General features: G+C 44.7%; 1 pseudogene; it reads left to right on the top strand.

Moving 5' to 3' along the window:
* Nucleotides 1-13,773: 13,773 nt before the first annotated feature.
* LOC118580339 lies at nt 13,774-15,681 on the top strand (annotated as a pseudogene).
* The last annotated feature ends 2,139 nt before the right edge of the window (nt 15,682-17,820 follow it).

The following is a 17,820-nucleotide window of genomic DNA, read 5'->3' as shown; positions in this document are numbered from 1 at the left end:
TTAATAAACACCTGACATAATGGCCATGTATATAGTGTGTGCTGATATTGGATCCAGGACTAGAACCCACTTTTCTGGAAAACAAAAACAAACAAACAAAAAAAAAAAAAACAGAGACCAAATTTTAAAGAAAATTCTAACTTGAAAAATTTAGACATCAAGGTACCCTCCAAGCCCTGAAACTGACATTAAACTGCATTTCAAAAGTACTCAAATGCGTTGTTTTTCCAGCTCTTTTCAACCGACCTTAAGCATATATTGTCCGTCTCTGTAGTAGACCATGGAGGGTCCAGTCACACATGTATAGGCCATGGAGGGTCCAGTCACACATGTGTAGACTGTGGATGGTCCAGTCACACATGTTGACAAGCATGACATCTTCAGTTTGTGTAATTGGATTTCCTGTAATTTTAAACAATGATCCATTCTAGGTTTGGAGTGCAGGATGGATCTGAGGAAGGACAAATGGACAGTCTTTCTTACAGATTTGAGAACTCTTATTTCCATAGCCTCATTTTTCTGAGAAATGGAAAGGCCGTCTCTAGTCTATCTTATCTCTCAAGGTGGCCAGTTTTCCTTTCACTACTTTGAAGTTGTAAGATGCTTGATTGCCAACCAAGCTGTGAAGAGAAAAGCTTTTCTTTTTGTCAGAAGAAATGAGATGCTAGGAAAAAGGTTCAAAATTAGCATTTTCCTCCAGCACCTTGATACATAGCTCTTATTTATGAGATGCATGTTTTTGTGATAACTAAATGACTTGAAAGCTCAGACAGTGAAGAGAACAATGGCAGCCAGCTCAAGAGAGTGCCAGCCACTTATCTGTACCTTAGGCTGGCAGGTCTCTTTCCTCCACTGCTTGTCATGACTGTTAAGTGCTATTGAATCTGCAGAGGTGCCTGGGAAAACAGTGCTGCCCATTTTAAATGGTTGTTATTACCACCAGTTCAAACAGAAGTCTGCTGGAAGACTGGCTCCCCTTTACAATGCTGAGATGCTTTGCTGCTGTGTGCCTGGACCCCTTACAGTGACACTTTGGGGGATGTCTTTTGCTGCTGTGTGCATGTATCCCTTACAGTGACACCTTTGGGGGGGTGCCTTTCCTGCTGTGTGCCTGCACCCCTCACAGTGACACTAGTTTTTTGCAACAATGTTGGACAACCTTTAATACGCAGCAGGAGAAAGAGTGCATAACTCTTGATTCCAAACACTCTTGGACAGGAGGGTGTGATTTCTGAGTCAGAGCACACGGGTTCGTTTGCAGTCCATCATGACAGTGTCATCCATGTCATTGACAGTTTTATGTTATGCATTGCTAGGTTCAGGGACAAGTATATACTAGTCTAGAAGGAATATTTGTCTTGTTTACTAAAATACAATGGTATACCTAGTACTTTAGATGTATCCATCTAAGCACACCCATTCTAGAGACAAGACTGAATCAAAGGAACCCTGTTGGTGTTTCAGTGCATAGATGTCTCAGACATCATACTTGTAAGACATTCACTCTGTTGTTGATGTAGTATTGATGAAGTGCTTTGTACAAGATGCTGCAGCCCTGTGTAGATTATTCATTCCACAGTGTTTGCTCATATCCTACCTAATAAAATGATGTTTATCATCCTATGTCATTAGGTGATTGCAAATGAAAACATTAAGGTATAACTGCCTAAAAATTACCTAAAACCCATAGCAAGTGTGAATTCACTTGGAACTGGAAGAGTAGGATTCATACTCATTGCTGGTGGGAATGGAAAAAGTGTCACAGATGCTATCTAAGAGGGCATGCAGTTCCTTAACAAAGCTAAAGACATTCTTATGAGATCATTAGCTCCTTGCCATCTACTTAAATGACCTTAAAACTCTGCACAGAAGAGTTTATAAAAGCATGATCAATATTGCCTACATTCAGTGAGCACTCACTTGTTCCTCAGTAGATTAGTGGATGGATGTGATGCTCAACACCGTGGATTTTTTTTTTTTAAGTTAGCAAGGCATGAGCATATGTAGAGGAAGATTAAGGATACATTGCTAAATGGAAGAAGCCGATCTTACAAGGATGCACACTGTCGGATTCCAACTGGATCATATGTTTAAAAGGCAGAGCTACAGAGATTAGTGAGAAAGGGTCAGGTGTTGGCAGGAATGTGGGGAAAGGGGAAGGACTGTTTAGATGGTCAAGTTTATATAGTGGATTTATAATTTTTGTAGTGCTGGAGTTCTGAAACCTAGGATTTCACATGTGGTTGGCCAGCACTCTACTGCTGGCCTCCAGCCCCATCACCTATCACATGTTTTAATGGTTCATGAGAAGAGAGTTCAAAATACTTCTATAGCAATGAGGGCTGGTGACATGGCTCAGCCAGTACAGGTCTGAGTTTGGTCTTCAGACCTCCACATGGTACAAGGAAAGAATCAATGCCCACAAGTTATCCTTTGATCTCCTCATGTGCCCTAGAACACACACACCCATACCAATGCCCCCCATTCCATATATAAATATAAATAGAATTTTTAAAAATTTTCTACTGTAATAACATTTAATGTAATTAACATTAAGTCACTACAGTTTCTTTTGATAACATTTTCTAAATTGAAATTTCCTACAAAATTGTCTTAGAAGAAACTTTTTATCAAATTAAAGCAGTTTCCTTTTTGGAAATTAACCTACGAAAGTTTCTCAGAAGTCCTATCAAAAAGAAGTTGATTAGGCATATTAATAACTATTTCAATTATTAAACCATGGAACCCACTTTTTGACAAAGAATTTTTTAAAATTTGTAAGATGTTAGTTCTGAGGGACATATTTAGAAAATGCTGAATTTACTTGTAGCTTTCTTTGTGCATGCACACGTGCATGTGTGTGCATGTGCATTATATGCCTGTGTGTACATATGTGTATGAGTGTGCCCACTCAGAGTTTTAGGCATGGACCTTCATGCCTAGAGTTTACAGGTGTTCAGGGGGTCAAACTCGGATCCTCCTGCTTGCCAGTATTACCATCCATCTCTTCTGCCTCCTAATAGTGTTTATATGTACCAAGTTACCAGAAGGTGGTTGTCTCTTTTTCTTTTGTTTTTTTGTTTGTTTTGGTCCAAATTGTATCATTCTGCTTAAAAGATTTCTGCTAACGTATTTCCCATTATTTTGTCTGGCTAATTCCTTCGCTTGTGCCATATCTGGGAAAGTATTAATCCATCATTGTTGTAAGAGATGCTCACTGAATGACAGCTTTTAGGTGGTGTATTGATTCTTTCAGTGTGTTGAGGTATCACTCCAGGGGGAAAGCCGTTGTCAGTGATGTGCTTACTCTTGTATAAGGTACACCCACAGTCCCAGATAATTCTTACGACTTTTCTCTTTATCTTTGGTCTTGTATTATGATGTGTCTTGGTATAGTTTTCTTCTCATTGGTTCTGCTAGGAGTTTGTTATGATCAAATCTTTGTGTGTACTGTTTTTACCAAATTGGGAAAACTCTGGATATGATTTCTTCCATTCTTTCCCTTGTTTTCCCCAGTTCTGCTGAGACCTCATCCCTCTTAGCCATGACAACTTGAAACTGGCAATGTTTTTCTTTGTTCCTGGGGTCTAATTCTGATAGTTTCTATAGTTTTATAGTTTTATTTTGCCTTCACAGATCTTTTCTTCTGAGACATGTAAGCCATTCTTAATTTCATCCAGTATACGTTCATTATGCCAGTATTATAGCTTCTGTCTCTAAGTATGCAATTATTGCCTATGTTTTAGCATTGGCATCTGTTTGTTATCTATTGGTCTCTCAGTTAGCTTTATGAATGGTTATAATAACTGATTTATGCTGTTATCTACCTGTATTTCTTGGATAATTTTGATTCTGATTTTCTTCTCATTATACATTAATTTGCTTCTTCCATGACATACTCTATGCTGTTTTACTGGTTCCTAGATACTGTGCATTTGACTGTAGGATGTTGGCTGTTTTTGTGTTTCTGTTTCTGGGACACGTTACTCTTGGATTGTAAATAAGCACTAGAGCCATGTTTAAACTGTGGTTAATTATTTTCCATATGACTCTGAGGCAAAGCACTCCTCAGAGTTCTGTCTGCTGTTTCAGGAATAGTGAAGCGTCCACTGGGGCAGTAGAGCTGAGCACTGTGCTGCCCTCTGTGAGCTGTGGATAATGTTTTTGTGCTTTCTACAGGGCTGTTACCAGGTCTTAGAAGGTTTCCCCCAAATCAGCCAACTGAAGACTTGAAAGGACTTCTTCCATTGTCCAGAGTTCCACCTCTGCATTACACCTTTCTCTGCTGTGTCTTAAAGACCTCAACACCTCGGCTTTCCCAGTGCCCCAGGTCTGTCTGTCTCTTTCTGAAGCTGACTGCCCCACTGGGCAACAGGAAGTCTTAGGGTTGGTACCTGAAAGACCATCCAGGCTGGTGCTTTGAATGGCTGGTCCCCAGCTTCTGGTCCTCTTTGAAGAGCTGGATCTGGCTAGGCTGTTACAGGCAGGCCTCTGTCCCTGATCCTAGCACAGAGGACACAGAGGTGTCACCTGGCCCAGGGTGCTGTAAAGAGCTGTGCTCACACTCCCACCACTGAAGGAGCAGCTCTTGCCTCATTACAGCCCCTGCTGTGAAGTCCGCATCACCTTCTACAAGGCAGACACAGAGTTGGACTTTCTGCAGTGATTGGTGGGACTGAGAGCCATGGTAGCTGTCCACTATCAGAGGTCTTTCTGCTTCACTTCAGTCTCTTGGCAGCACCTTTAATTCCCCAGAAGTGCATTGTTCCCTGCTCTCATGCTGTGAATCACTGGAAATGAGACAAAACCGGAGACCACTTCCTCCTACTGTTCACTGGAATAAGAAAGTTTCCTTTGAACATTGTCCTTATCCCAAGATGAGAAATACAAGATGAGTTGCTGATGACTTTTGTTTCTGTCAAACAAGTTCTAGCAACTTCCTTCTGTATGAACAAAGCCTGTTGGAGTATTTAAATTAAGGGACAAAACCATCCTCCGGCTTTTCAGTTAAATGCCAGTGATCACATTCTCTTATACCTGAATGCATCCACATCTGTCGGTGAAAAAGATGACCCTAGGGAAGAAAACTGTTGAATACAGAAATTAGGTCAGGTGCAAAGGGAAGTGTTCTATATTCAAGAAGAAGGTTGAGGGTCCTGTCAAGGGCCAGTTATCTCACATGGACAGCTCAGATTTAGAAATGCTATTGCTCACATTCAGTCAATACATGTGTACTGCATGCACACTGTAGAATCAGGTCTGAACGAGCTCTGTGGAGGGACCATAGCAACACCCAGAGAGCATAGGATTAAATGTTTCATCTTTAAAAAATCACAAACCATTCAGGAGGCTGTGTTTGGCTTCCAAGGGGTGCTCCTGCTTATTCAGATGAGGGATTTCTGATTGGACCTGTTTCCTCTCGTTCTATGCAGAGATCTCTGATTGGATCTGTCTGCAGTGTTAGGCATAGAGCAGTCATGTCTTATTTGCCAGCAAGGCAGAAATTAGCAATAATCAGAATCTCTCTGAAGATGGCTCTCAAAGCATCTGCAAAATACAGTATAACTGCTTTTAAGTAAATGAATTATTAGATGCCATTTTTAAGTGAGATTGATGTTTTGATTATATGAAATTGAGCATTTCAGAGTGAGTGGTGTTTGTTTTGTTTCTGAATTTGAAGTAATGAAGATTCCTTTCTTTCTTTCTTTTTAAAATTTTTTTTTTTTTTTTTTTTTTTTTTTGGTTTTTTGAGACAGGGTAATGACTTAAAAGTGACCACAAAGAAATGGAGTCTCTTCAGTCCTCAGCCAGGGCAGGAGAAAACAGCCCACAGGGAACTTACAGGGAACAAAAGAGGTGGAGGAAGAAGACCAGGTGAAAGAAAGCTGCTCTGTATTTATGAAATGGTTTTGTAAAAACTGCCTCGGATAGGAACTCTTAGGAACAATATGTTATGTGAATCACTGATGGAGACACAAATTGGAATCATTTGAACACTGTTGCTTTAAAGGAAAGCAAGAAATAAAATTGAGAATTGATGGAAAAACATTTAAAAAATTATTCTCTTAAAGTGGTTTTGAATAGTATAGATGTCCCACCATAGCAGCTTGGAACAAACCAAGTTCTGGTGGAAGCCCCAAGCTTTTCAATTCTATATAACAGTACAGGAGCCTCCTTAGATGTAAGAAATGGGAACCAGGGATAAAGATGGTCTGGAAGTTAAGAATACTTGCAAAGCATCCATGTTCAGTTCCCAGCAGCACATACAATACCTATAGCACCAACTCCAGGGCATCTAATGCCCCCTTCTGGGCTTCAAGTGTAGGTACACTCATATACACATGCATATATCCATAATTAGAAATAAATAAAAATTTAAAAAGAAATGATAAATCTCTGTTCATTGACCTTTTAGTAAAATGACTAACAAGCAGAGAAAGAAATGTACCCACTAATAAAAATTGAAAATGGTGGTGCATGCCTTTAATCCCAGCATTCAGGAAGCTGAGGCAGGTGGATCTCTGTGAGTTTGAAGCCAGCCTGGTCTACAAAGAGAGTTCTAGGTCAGCCAGAGCTGTTACAAAGAGAAATCTTGTCTTGAAAAATAAAAAAAAAATTAATGATTAATCCTGGTGATATTGCATATCAGGTGTTAAGCCAGTGGCTATCCCTGAGTTAGCAGCAGATGACAGTGTCCTGGACGATCAATCTCTAGGTATTTTTCAGAGGGAAAGCTTAGACTTGCTGCTTTCCAGCACATGGTGTTGAAGGCATTGGGATCAGAAAAGTAAAGTTATCCATTGTCCATGTCAAATGGTTTCACACTGTTACTCCCTAACGTTTCCAGGCCTTAGGCTTAAGTGAGACTCCAGTAGAAGGGACTTTCTGATCTCTCTCCCTTCCCCCTCCCTTTTCCCTTTATCCCACTCTGTTTCCCTATGAGCACTAACACCACCTAATAAAACATTTACATTGACCTATTTTTCATGTGTTATGTCACTGTGACAAGTATCTGGGCTAAACCAACTTAGAAAGAGGGAAGGTTTGTTTGGATTTCAGTCTCTGGTTGCCTGTCCCAGGGCTGCCAGCTTGTGGTAGCAAATGCATTGTAGAGGGAGAAATCATGTTCAATCTCATGGTGGTCAGGAAGCAAAGAGAGAGAAAGGGAGAGCTGGGATCACATTTTCTTATGAAGGGTCCCCTGCCTTCTAATAGCTCCAGAGACTGGGGACCAAGCCTAACATACAAGCCTTTGGGGGAGACATTCAAGACCCACACTACACATTCATGTGAGTAGGGACTTTGCTACATTCAATTCTTTATTTTCAGGAAGTAGAACAAAAAAAGTGCATAGCAGATGGTCTATCAGCCAGTCAATCAATAGTGATAGAATTATTTGTACAGTGCCTGCTATGGAGCAAGTACTCGATAGACAGTAGAAAGCAAAGCAGTTCTAGATGCTGGTGCCTCCTTACCTGGAGTTTGTGGGCATCAGGACAGCCAGGACTTAAGGGGTTCCATAATCTCAACAAACCCCCCTCACCCTTTGAACCCCTCACAGTGCCTTTCATAGGTCAACCCCCCACCCTTTGAACCCCTCACAGGGTCCCCTCCCCCACCCTTTGAACCCCTCACAGGGTCCCCTCCCCCACCCTTTGAACCCCTCACGGGGTCCCCTCCCCCACCCTTTGAACCCGTCACAGTGCCTGTCACATCTGAGTCTTTGAACTTAAAAGATGCCTTTGATGTTCACTGGACTATGTGAAAGCCAGCACACAGGGAACCCCACATCTACTGGCTAACTGTACTGTTCTGTGTCCTCTGGAGTTGGAAAGGACATAAAGCAGGAGGCATTGTGTTACACATGCTGGCTTCCCCTCCACAGCACTCTGTCCTGCTGTCCTGCCTCACTGAACTGGACTGGGGTTTGGACAGTTCCTAATCGCTCTCTTAGAAGCAGAGCTGTTCTTTCCCAGCAAACACAGAGTACAAGTTACTCCTTTTTGAAGACAAGAAAACCTCAGGCCACTGAAAACAAGGTGGAATCCTAGCTGTCACCATAGAAGGTTAATGCTGTGTGGTGCAGAGTAGTGTACCCTGGGGAAGATGATCAACCGGAGCCAGAAGGACTCATATTTAAATCTGGTCTCACCCTCTCACCAGCCCCCCCCCCCCACTTTGGGCACTGACCCTGAACTTGCAGAATGAATGATAGTGATAAAGAGCATTTCCTGGGAAGGCTGTAAGCACCTAGTAAGGTAATTACTTGTGTAGATGCTGACAAATATTTGCCATTTAACATTAGTGTAAGATCTCAGCCCTCTACTATCAGACATCTAAAGTAAAGCACAATGTGCACACTTGGCCCCTGGCTTTCTTAGGTGGCATCTTCATTCAGCTTGCACTGAATTTACACTGCTCCATGTCAGTTCATCTGTAGCCACTCTCTGCTCATAGATATTTGCACATCTGTATAACAACATTCATGTCAATTAATGCATCAGTTAACATGCAGGGATTTATATGCTGTGACACCTTCAAGCAACTGACAATTTCTTACAAGTTTTCTGCCTCTCCTAACTCATGTCTCCGTATTTCAGATTCCACAAGATGCCCTCTTGGCTCCTAGAGCTGTGATGACAGGAACTGTTAAGTGCTAACACACACACACACACACACACACACACACACACACACACACACAAAGAGGGAACGCGGGGTGTGTGTGTGTGTGTGTGTGTGTGTGTGTGTAACAGCAATTAAAGAAAAGGAGGTCATAAATTTGAGAGAGCAAGGGAGGGTGTACATGGGAGGGAAGTCTTGGAAGGGGGAAAGGGATGATATAATTATAATTTCAAAAATGAGAAAATTTATTAAAAAGAACCTGAGATCCAAATATGCCACATTTGAAATTTCATTATTTACCAACTCAGAAGACCAAGCTGCTGTTTTATTTCTTGATTTGAAGTGACCAGTGTCCCAGAGAGCAAAGAATAACAATCCAGGATTGTAACCACCTCCACTCCAGGATGGAGTTCATTTATTTTTTAACATGATTTTTTGTTTTAAAAATAAATCATCAAAGAGTAAGTGGCACAGCAGTCACAACCTGTGTGGCATCTCACTGCTTAAGTGGAACTAAAATAACATTCCAGGGTAGAGGTGTAAAGAGAACTGTGTCCTTGACTCTGACCTTGAGGGATCAGCAGTTTCAGAATAAAGTTCCCAGGAGCCACATGGGAGAAAGAAAATAAGCAAAAGGTTGAGATGGATAAGAAGAAACAAGTGGGATTTACCTTCCCTGAGCAAAGTCAGTTTGGACAATATGGGACGACTCATGTGCTAAAGTATGAACCTGTCTGTCACAAGGTGTCCCTCATTCTGAGTTGCAGGAGCTAACAACCTGGGAACCAGGAAAACTGGTCAGCACATTTGGTACTACCAGAGTGGAAAAAGCATTCTTTGTAAATGCCATTTTGATTATTTATATGGGGGGTGGGGTGGATAAAAAGATTAATAAGGTTTTTGTAAGGTCTCTGGTGGTTTTAACCCCTACATCACATGGTAATTCTATGATGTTTCATGGGGATGATGGTGATGCAGTTGGTTGATAAGGTAGTGAATTTAGGAGTTAGAAGATTTGAATGTAAGTTCTTGTGTGCCATGACCTTGGAAAAGCATTGACCCCTGCAGAGTTTCTGTCATAGGAAGTTGTGAGCCAGGATCAGTCCTGGGATCTCAGCACTTAGAAGAGTGAGGCTGGGAGATATCTGCTGGCTAGAGATCAGTCTGGGCTCTATAGTGAGTTTTAGATTAGCCTGGTCTACAGTTGAGACCTTACCCCCACTCCCCACCCAACAAAAACCCACAGATCAATAAGATCATGAAGCTATGCCCCTTCTGAGTTACTGGAGCTTAAATGAAGTAATCTGTGTGAGAACATTGATGGGGCATGAAGAGGCCACTCTCGGGAACCAGTTTTGAATTCTCACCCCATTTCTACTCAGAGAATGTTGAGACAGATTCCGGTTTACACAGTGTGAACCTGCTTACTCACCCCATAGCTGGGGGCAAAGTACTCACCTTTAGAAGTGAGGAAAGAATATTGTCTTCACACTCCTCAGAAATCTCCCTCCAATGGAAATAATCAATCCTAGAGTTCTAATGGTACAGACAGCCTCAGAAGACAGCTGACTCTTTACATTTTTAAAAATGAAATACTTGGGGATGGCTGGCTGGCTCAGAGTTAAGAGTTCTTGCTGCTATTCCTAAGGACCTAAGTTTAGTTCCCAGCACATCAGGTGGCTCACATCACCTGTCACTCCAGCTCTGGAGGATCTGATGCCTTCCTCTGGCTTTGCAAGCACCAGCTGACAGGTGACACAGACAGACAGACAGAAAAATGAATCATTAAAACAAATACTTAACAAAAAGAACATTTTACACATTTTTTAATATTAAGGGGAAAAGTTGAGGAGAGTATGTTCAAACTACATGTCTGAAAATTTCAAAGAATTAATAAAAGTATTTTTAAAAAGTAATAATAAAAATTGACATCTGTGTATTTTCCAGGAAGTTAAGATATAAATTGTATTCCAGATGCCTTTGAGATCCTAGGGACCTCAACCCAGCCCCACCTCAGCTGTTGTCCTCTAAAGTGAACGTAGTCCTGAACTTGGGGTGTCTTTTTTATTACATATGCAAATATGCTCAGAGATATATTTTAGTTTGGGATGTTTATGTTAATGGATTTGTAGTTGTTTGGATATTTGTGAGGTTCTTCTGTATTATTTAGTATCAGTTAGCCATTCTTCTCTACCTAGGCTGTTTGATCACGTGACTGTGCCTGGTTCCATTTCTTCTGCTATGTGCTCCTGGTTGGCCTCCAATGTTCTCAGCGTGCAAACATGTCCCCATGCATGTTTTCTGTTCTTGTTTTCTATCCCCAGGGGTAAGATTCTGGTTTGGGGGTGGGAAGGGAGAGAGAGAGAGAGAGAGAGAGAGAGAGAGAGAGAGAGAGAGATTTGCCACTACTAAAGGCAGTACATTGTTTCTGAGACTGGCTCCAGCTTACACACTCCCAGGCAGGGCTAGCTCTCCTAATGTCCTCTGCTGTCAAAGCTTGCTAATATGGGCTCTGTCCCATGCACTGTTTTCCGCACCATTAGGAGGGTAATGCGATCTTGTTTTGGTTTTAAGGTATGTTACTCTGTTGAGTCATGAGGTTGAGCATATTTTCATAATCATTGCCCATCACTGGTTTAGCATTCAATGTTTTGAAACTTGACTTTGTACTTAGTATGACTGACTCGACATGAAGCTATCTCCAGTGTGTTGTCTTGGAGTACCTGCAGTGTTTCTATGAAGGAATTTATAACATTTTGCTAGTGACTCATCTGATATTACTTTAAAATGTTGTATTCAATTATCTACAGCATCAGAGCAATCACTGTCAACCCGATAATAAACTTCCAGGTCAAGGTTCTGGGCACAAGGAGGTCTATGACTATTTCAGAGGGAAAGCTAGATGGCTACCTATACTTCATGTGTAGTGTGCACATGTGTGTGTGCATTGAGAGGTCCAAGGTTGATGCTGGATGTCTTCTTCCACCAGTCTTTACCATCTATATTGAGACAGAATTTTTCTCACTTGAACCCAGAGCTTGCCTACTTGGCTAATATAGCCAGCTTGCCCTGGTGATCCCCTGTCTCTGCCTGCCATATGCAGGATAGGTGGGTACCCATGTGTACCCAGTAATTGCACAGGTTCTGGGGATCTGAACTCTGGTCCTTGTGCTTATGTGCCAAACTTTGACCCACTGAGCCATCTCATTAGCCTCAGGATTTACATTTTTTTCTTCAGATTTCTAAATGAAGAACTCAGAATCATGACTTCAAAAATATTTAAGATCACTGGTGTGAATAGTAGTTGTGCCTCCTGACTAGTTTTGTGGATTATCTTCCTGTGTGAGGTTAAAAGATGCCACTGAAATTTTTACCTGCTGAAATTAGGAGAGGACTGAAGTCAATTTTTCTGACTTCAGAATGAACCTAAATTATTCTAGGTCAGAATGAATTGACTTAGAACTTCTAATGATTTTTCATTAAGCCCACAAATAAAAGAGAATTGCACTGTTTGATATAACTATAACTTTTTTTTCTCTTTCTGAACAGTCTGTTCCAAATTTCATTAAATTGGGTTGAGTAAGGAGGGATGGTCAAGAATTGGGGTAGACTAAAATGACTGTAGCATGATGTTGCCACTTGACAGGAATGTGGAGGGAGTCTCCCAGCTTAGATTTGGATTGAGGAGAATGTCTACCTGTGAAAGGCCATTGTGAGGGAAACAAGGCCCCCCCGAATAGCTCTGCTAATTGTAGATTCAGTGGAAAATACTGCACTCTGCCCCCACGCCCCATACCAGAAAGTTAGCCCATCATGCTGTGCTAACAGGATGCTTGCAGGATAACCGCCTGCAGTTGTGCTTGCAAGATAAATTGCTTGAGAAGAATGCTTGCAAAATAACCCCTTGCTAGATAAGCTTGGAATTCGTTTACCCACCCAGACTCTGAGAAAGACCGCGGAGACATCTGGCTTCCAGATGTCTGCACTCTGGATGACCCCGCTCCCCTGCCCTGATAGAACTGCCTCATAAAAGGCCTGCGAGCCTTAGACTTGGGGTCACCAGTTACTTCTCGCGCTGGTGGCCCACGAGCTCATGCTAAATAAAGCTTCTTTTGTGACCCGATATCGGAGTGAAGCTCTCTGTTTTGGATACCGACCCTAACATTTGGAGGTCCCACCGAGATTGGTAAGGACGGTGGTGAGTTGGCGGGGAAGCAGCTGTTCAAGCGGCCCGTGAGGACCCTTGGATGGTGGGGGACAGACGTGTCCTGAACCCACAGGCTGCAGCTCTGGAGGACACTCTGGAGTGTGGGGACCCTGGGACAGGGGCCCCGTCTGATTCCCTTTTGTCTAGGAGATTTTTCAGACGGCCCAGGCCAATAGACAATCTTTTGGTTTCATTTTCCCTACCATTTTGCTGGCTTGTCTTGTTTGTGTGTTGTGTCTCGATTTTTGTGTCCTTCTGTGTCTGTTTCTACTTGTTTGGAATGGGACAGTCTGCCTTCACCCCTTTGTCCCTAACCCTCTCTCATTGGTCAGCAGTGACAGACTGCGCGTCGAACCTGGCGGTTCGGGTGATGAAGGGAAAGTGGCAGACTTTCTGTTCGTCTGAATGGCCCACCTTCGGAGTCGGGTGGCCAGTAGATGGTACTTTTGATCTTAATATAATTAGGGCAGTCAAACAAAAGATTTTCATTCCAGGTTCACACGGACACCCGGACCAGCAGGCCTACATTTGGGTATGGGAGGATCTGGTGACTAACCCTCCTAAGTGGGTCTGACCCTTCCTGACTGCTCCTACAGCACCTTCACTAACTTCTGCCCCGATTCTCGCAACAAAGCCTTCCCAATCGACTCCATTACCAACTCCATCCCCTCCTCAACCCCCCTTACCTGAATCTCAGAATGACCTCATTTCATTTGCCTTAGACTTCCCACCACGACCGCCTCCCTATCAGCCCGAACCACGACCCCCGGCAGAGACTGGGCCCGAGTCTGTCTTGGTCTCTCCATCGGGTCCAGCACAGGGAACCCCTCCAGAGGAGAGCAAGGCCCCCGGATGAGGCACCCCTGGCTATCACACTGTCTTTGCGCCCCACTGGGGGAACGGTCGATGATGGGGCCGGGGGTGACATGCCCGCTCTCCAATACTGGCCCTTTTCCTCCTCTGACTTGTATAACTGGAAAAATAATAACCCTCCATTTTCTGAGGACCCCTCCAGAACAGGTCTCTTAGATTCCATCATGTATTCCCACCAACCTACTTGGGATGATTGCCAGCAGCTCCTGGGGATCCTCTTCACTACGGAAGAGAGAGAACGCATTCTCCTGGAAGCCAGGAAACTAGACCCCGGGCCAGATGGGCGACCGACTCAACTCCCCACCCTGATTGATGAGCACTTCCCATTAAGACGACCAACCTGGGACCCAAATATCCCGGAAGGTAGGGAGCATCTGTCCCTCTATCGCCAGACTCTAATGGCGGGTCTCCGTGCGGCGGCCAGAAGGCCCACTAATTTGGCTAAGGTAGGTGAGGTTCTCCAAGGGCCTGACAAAACCCCCTCTGCCTTCTTTGAAAGGCTCATGGAAGCATACAGGAGGTATACGCTTCTCGATCCACAGTCTGAAGAACAGAAGGGGGCGGTAGAGATGGCCTTTATAGGACAGTCAGCTGCAGACATAAGACGCAAGTTACAGAGATTAGATGGTTTGCAGGGACTGAGTTTGAGAGATTTAGTCAAGGAAGCAGAAAAGGTTTATTATAAAAGAGAAACTGCAGAGGAAAAAGAAGCTAGGTTAGAAAAAGAGAGAGAAGAAAAAGAAAGACAAAGCAAGAATCGACAAAATTGAAATTTATCACGGATCCTGGCAGTGGCAGTGAAGGACAACTCAGGGCCTCGAGGCAGAGGAGGTCGCCCGCCTTTAAAGCCTAACCAATGTGCATACTGCAAGGAAGAGGGTCATTGGGCCCGAGAGTGCCCCAAAAAACAAAGAGGACGAGGCCGGTCAGTCTTGGCCTTTGAGGACTGAGGAAGTCAGGGTTCGGAACCCCTCCCCGAGCTCCGGGTAACCTTTGAAGTGGAGGGGACCCTAGTCGACTTTGAAGTAGATACGGGGGCAGTCTTTTCAGCAATACAACAACCACTCGGGCCACTATCTTCCCGCAAGTGTCTGGTCCAAGGGGCCAACGGTAGTAGAGAGAGACCCTGTACCACTCAGAGAACAGTCAACTTGGGGAAAGGTACTGTGCAACATTCTTTTCTGGTCCTCCCTGACTGTCCCGCGCCTCTCCTGGGGAGGGATCTCCAGACAAAATTAGGAGCCCAAATAACTTTCACTGCCCAAGGACCTGAATTAAAGTTTTCCCATCCCATGGTTGGGGACCTCCGCCTCCTCACTCTAGAACTCCCAGCAGCAGAGGAATATCGACTGTATGGGACCACCATCCCTGCAGCCCAGCTGACCATGGTCCCCACAGGACTGGGAAATGAAGAATGGACCCGCAGGTTCCTGGAGGCTTGGGCAGAGACGGGGGGACCTGGACTGGCAGTAGAACAGCCACCCGTTGTGGTCACCTTAAAACCCACAGCAGTTCCTGCTCGGGTAAGACAATACCCCCTCAGCCGAGAGGCCAGAGAGGGCATCAAACCCCACATAGAATGATTCCTAAAACTTGGCATACTAAGACCATGCCAATCGGATTGGAATACTCCGCTCCTGCCGGTAAGGAAGCTGGGAACTAATGATTATAGACCCGTCCAAGACCTACGGGAAGTAAACACTCGAGTAATGGACATACACCCCACAGTGCCCAACCCCTACAACCTTCTAAGTACGCTGCCCCCAGAACGAAATTGGTACATAGTTTTAGACCTGAAGGATGCTTTCTTCTGCCTGCCCCTACACCCAGACTCTCAGAAACTTTTTGCCTTTGAATGGCCAGACCCCGAGAAAGGGAGAACAGGGCAGTTAACTTGGACCAGGCTCCCACAGGGATTCAAGAACTCTCCAACCATCTTCGATGAGGCCTTGCATCGGGACCTCCGAGAGTTCTAAGAGACAACCCCTGGGGTCACTCTCCTTCAATATGTTGATGACCTCCTACTGGCAACTGACAATCGAGATGCCTGTAGGCAGGGGACAGAGAAACTGCTGGGTACCTTGGCAAAATTGGGATATAGAGCATCTGCCCAAAAGGCAAAAATTTGCCAGAACCGAGTCACCTTTCTCAGCTACTCTCTTGAAGGAGAAAAAAGATGGCTGACAGACACCCGAAAGAAAACAGTGGCCAACATCCTGGCTCCATCGGATCGCCATCAACTACAGGAGTTCCTAGGTGCAGCAGGGTTCTGTTGCCTATGGATCCCAGGATTTGCCGCCATAACTGAGCCATTTTCCCCCTTACTCAAGGAAAAGAACCCCTTTTTCTGGCAAGAGGAACACCAGACAGCGTTCGAGATGCTGAAGAAGGCACTCCTGTCGGCACCTGCCCTCGCCCTTCCTGATGTGAGTAAGCCCTTCACCCTGTACCTCCACGAGAAAAAGGGGGTGGCGGTTGGTGTACTAGCACAAGCTCTTGGACCCTGGAAAAGGCCCGTCGCCTACTTATCCAAATGACTCGACCCAGTGGCTAGAGGGTGGCCCACTTGCCTACGGGCAGTGGCAGCAGCGGCTACTCTGGTGAGAGACGCAGACAAATTGACTCTGGGGCAGGACCTGACCATCATTGCTCCCCATGCGCTAGACAGCATTGTTCGTCAGCCGCCCGAACGATGGCTGAGCAATGCCCGGGCCACCTATTACCAGACAACGCTACTAGACCGAGACCACATCACATTTGGGCCCCGTCCCTTTTGAATCCAGCCACCCTCCTCCCAATTTCCCTGGAAGAGGGTGAGAATGAACTAGTCCATAACTGCGAGGCCATCCTAGCCGAAGAAACCAGGGTCCGAAAGGACCTAACATACCAGCCTCTAGCCCACTCTGATCTGATATGGTATACGGATGGCAGCAGCTTCCTGAGTGGGGGGCAGAGGAAAGCGGGAGCAGCCGTAGTGGACAAAAATCGGGTAATTTGGTCTAGTAGCCTCCCGGAAGGAACTTTAGCCCAGAAAGCAGAACTGATCGCGCTCACGAAAGCTCTCACCAGGACTGCAGGGAAACGGGCCACAATCTATACTGACAGCCGGTATGCATTCGCAACAGTGCATGTGCATGGGGCAATATATCGAGAGAGAGGGCTACTAACATCGGCCGAAAAAAAAATCAAAAATAAAAAAGAAATTGAGGCCCTATTGGAGGCTGTAATGTTGCCCCGAGAGCTGGCCATCGTACATTGCCCTGGGCACCAAAAAGGGGACTCCCCAGTTGCAGCGGGAAACAGGAAGGCCAATCAAGAGGCAAAGGAGGCTGCGCTCCTGAATCCAAGGAGCCTGGCCATTCATGCCTCGACTCCGGAGGATCCAGCTCCTGAAGAGGCTCCACCCCCAGAACTTCTGAAAGATACTCTGGAAAGAATCCACAAATTAACCCATCTGGGCAGCAGAAAATTGATCCAGCTGACTACAGAAGATAAGACCCTCTCCCCATCTGAGAAGAAACAAATGGCAGAGAAGGTGCCGGGCCTGCCAGCAGGTAAATGCATATCCTGGGAAACTGGACCCTGGAAAAAGACTACGAGAAACCCGCCCTGGCCAGCATTGGGAAGTAGACTTCACCAAAGTAAAGCCAGCTAAGTATGGCCTAAAGTACCTGCTAGTGTTTGTAGATACCTTTACAGGATGGGTAGAAGCCTACCCCACCAAAAAGGAGACTGCCGCAATAGTCACTAAGAAAATCCTGGAAGAGATCTTCCCAAGATTTGGACTGCCTCAGGTAATTGGGTCAGATAATGGCCCAGCGTTCGTGGCCCAGGTAAGTCAGGGACTGGCAAAGGTACTGGGGATTGATTGGAAGCTGCATTGTGCATACAGACCCCAGAGCTCAGGACAGGTAGAAAGAACCAACAGGACCATTAAGGAGACCTTAACCAAATTGACCATGGAGACTGGCTCTAGAGATTGGACGATGCTCCTACCGTATGCCCTCTTTAGAGCTAGAAATACCCCTTCCTTCATGGGTCTTACCCCCTTTGAACTGCTCTTTGGGTGTGCACCCCCAGTTAAGAACCTAACCATCCAGCAAGGAGAAATCATG

This window comes from Onychomys torridus, chromosome 3 (genome assembly GCF_903995425.1).
Source record: "Onychomys torridus chromosome 3, mOncTor1.1, whole genome shotgun sequence".
In the NCBI taxonomy this organism is placed as follows: Eukaryota; Metazoa; Chordata; class Mammalia; order Rodentia; family Cricetidae; genus Onychomys; species Onychomys torridus.
This window is presented reverse-complemented; position numbering and strand designations above follow the sequence as displayed.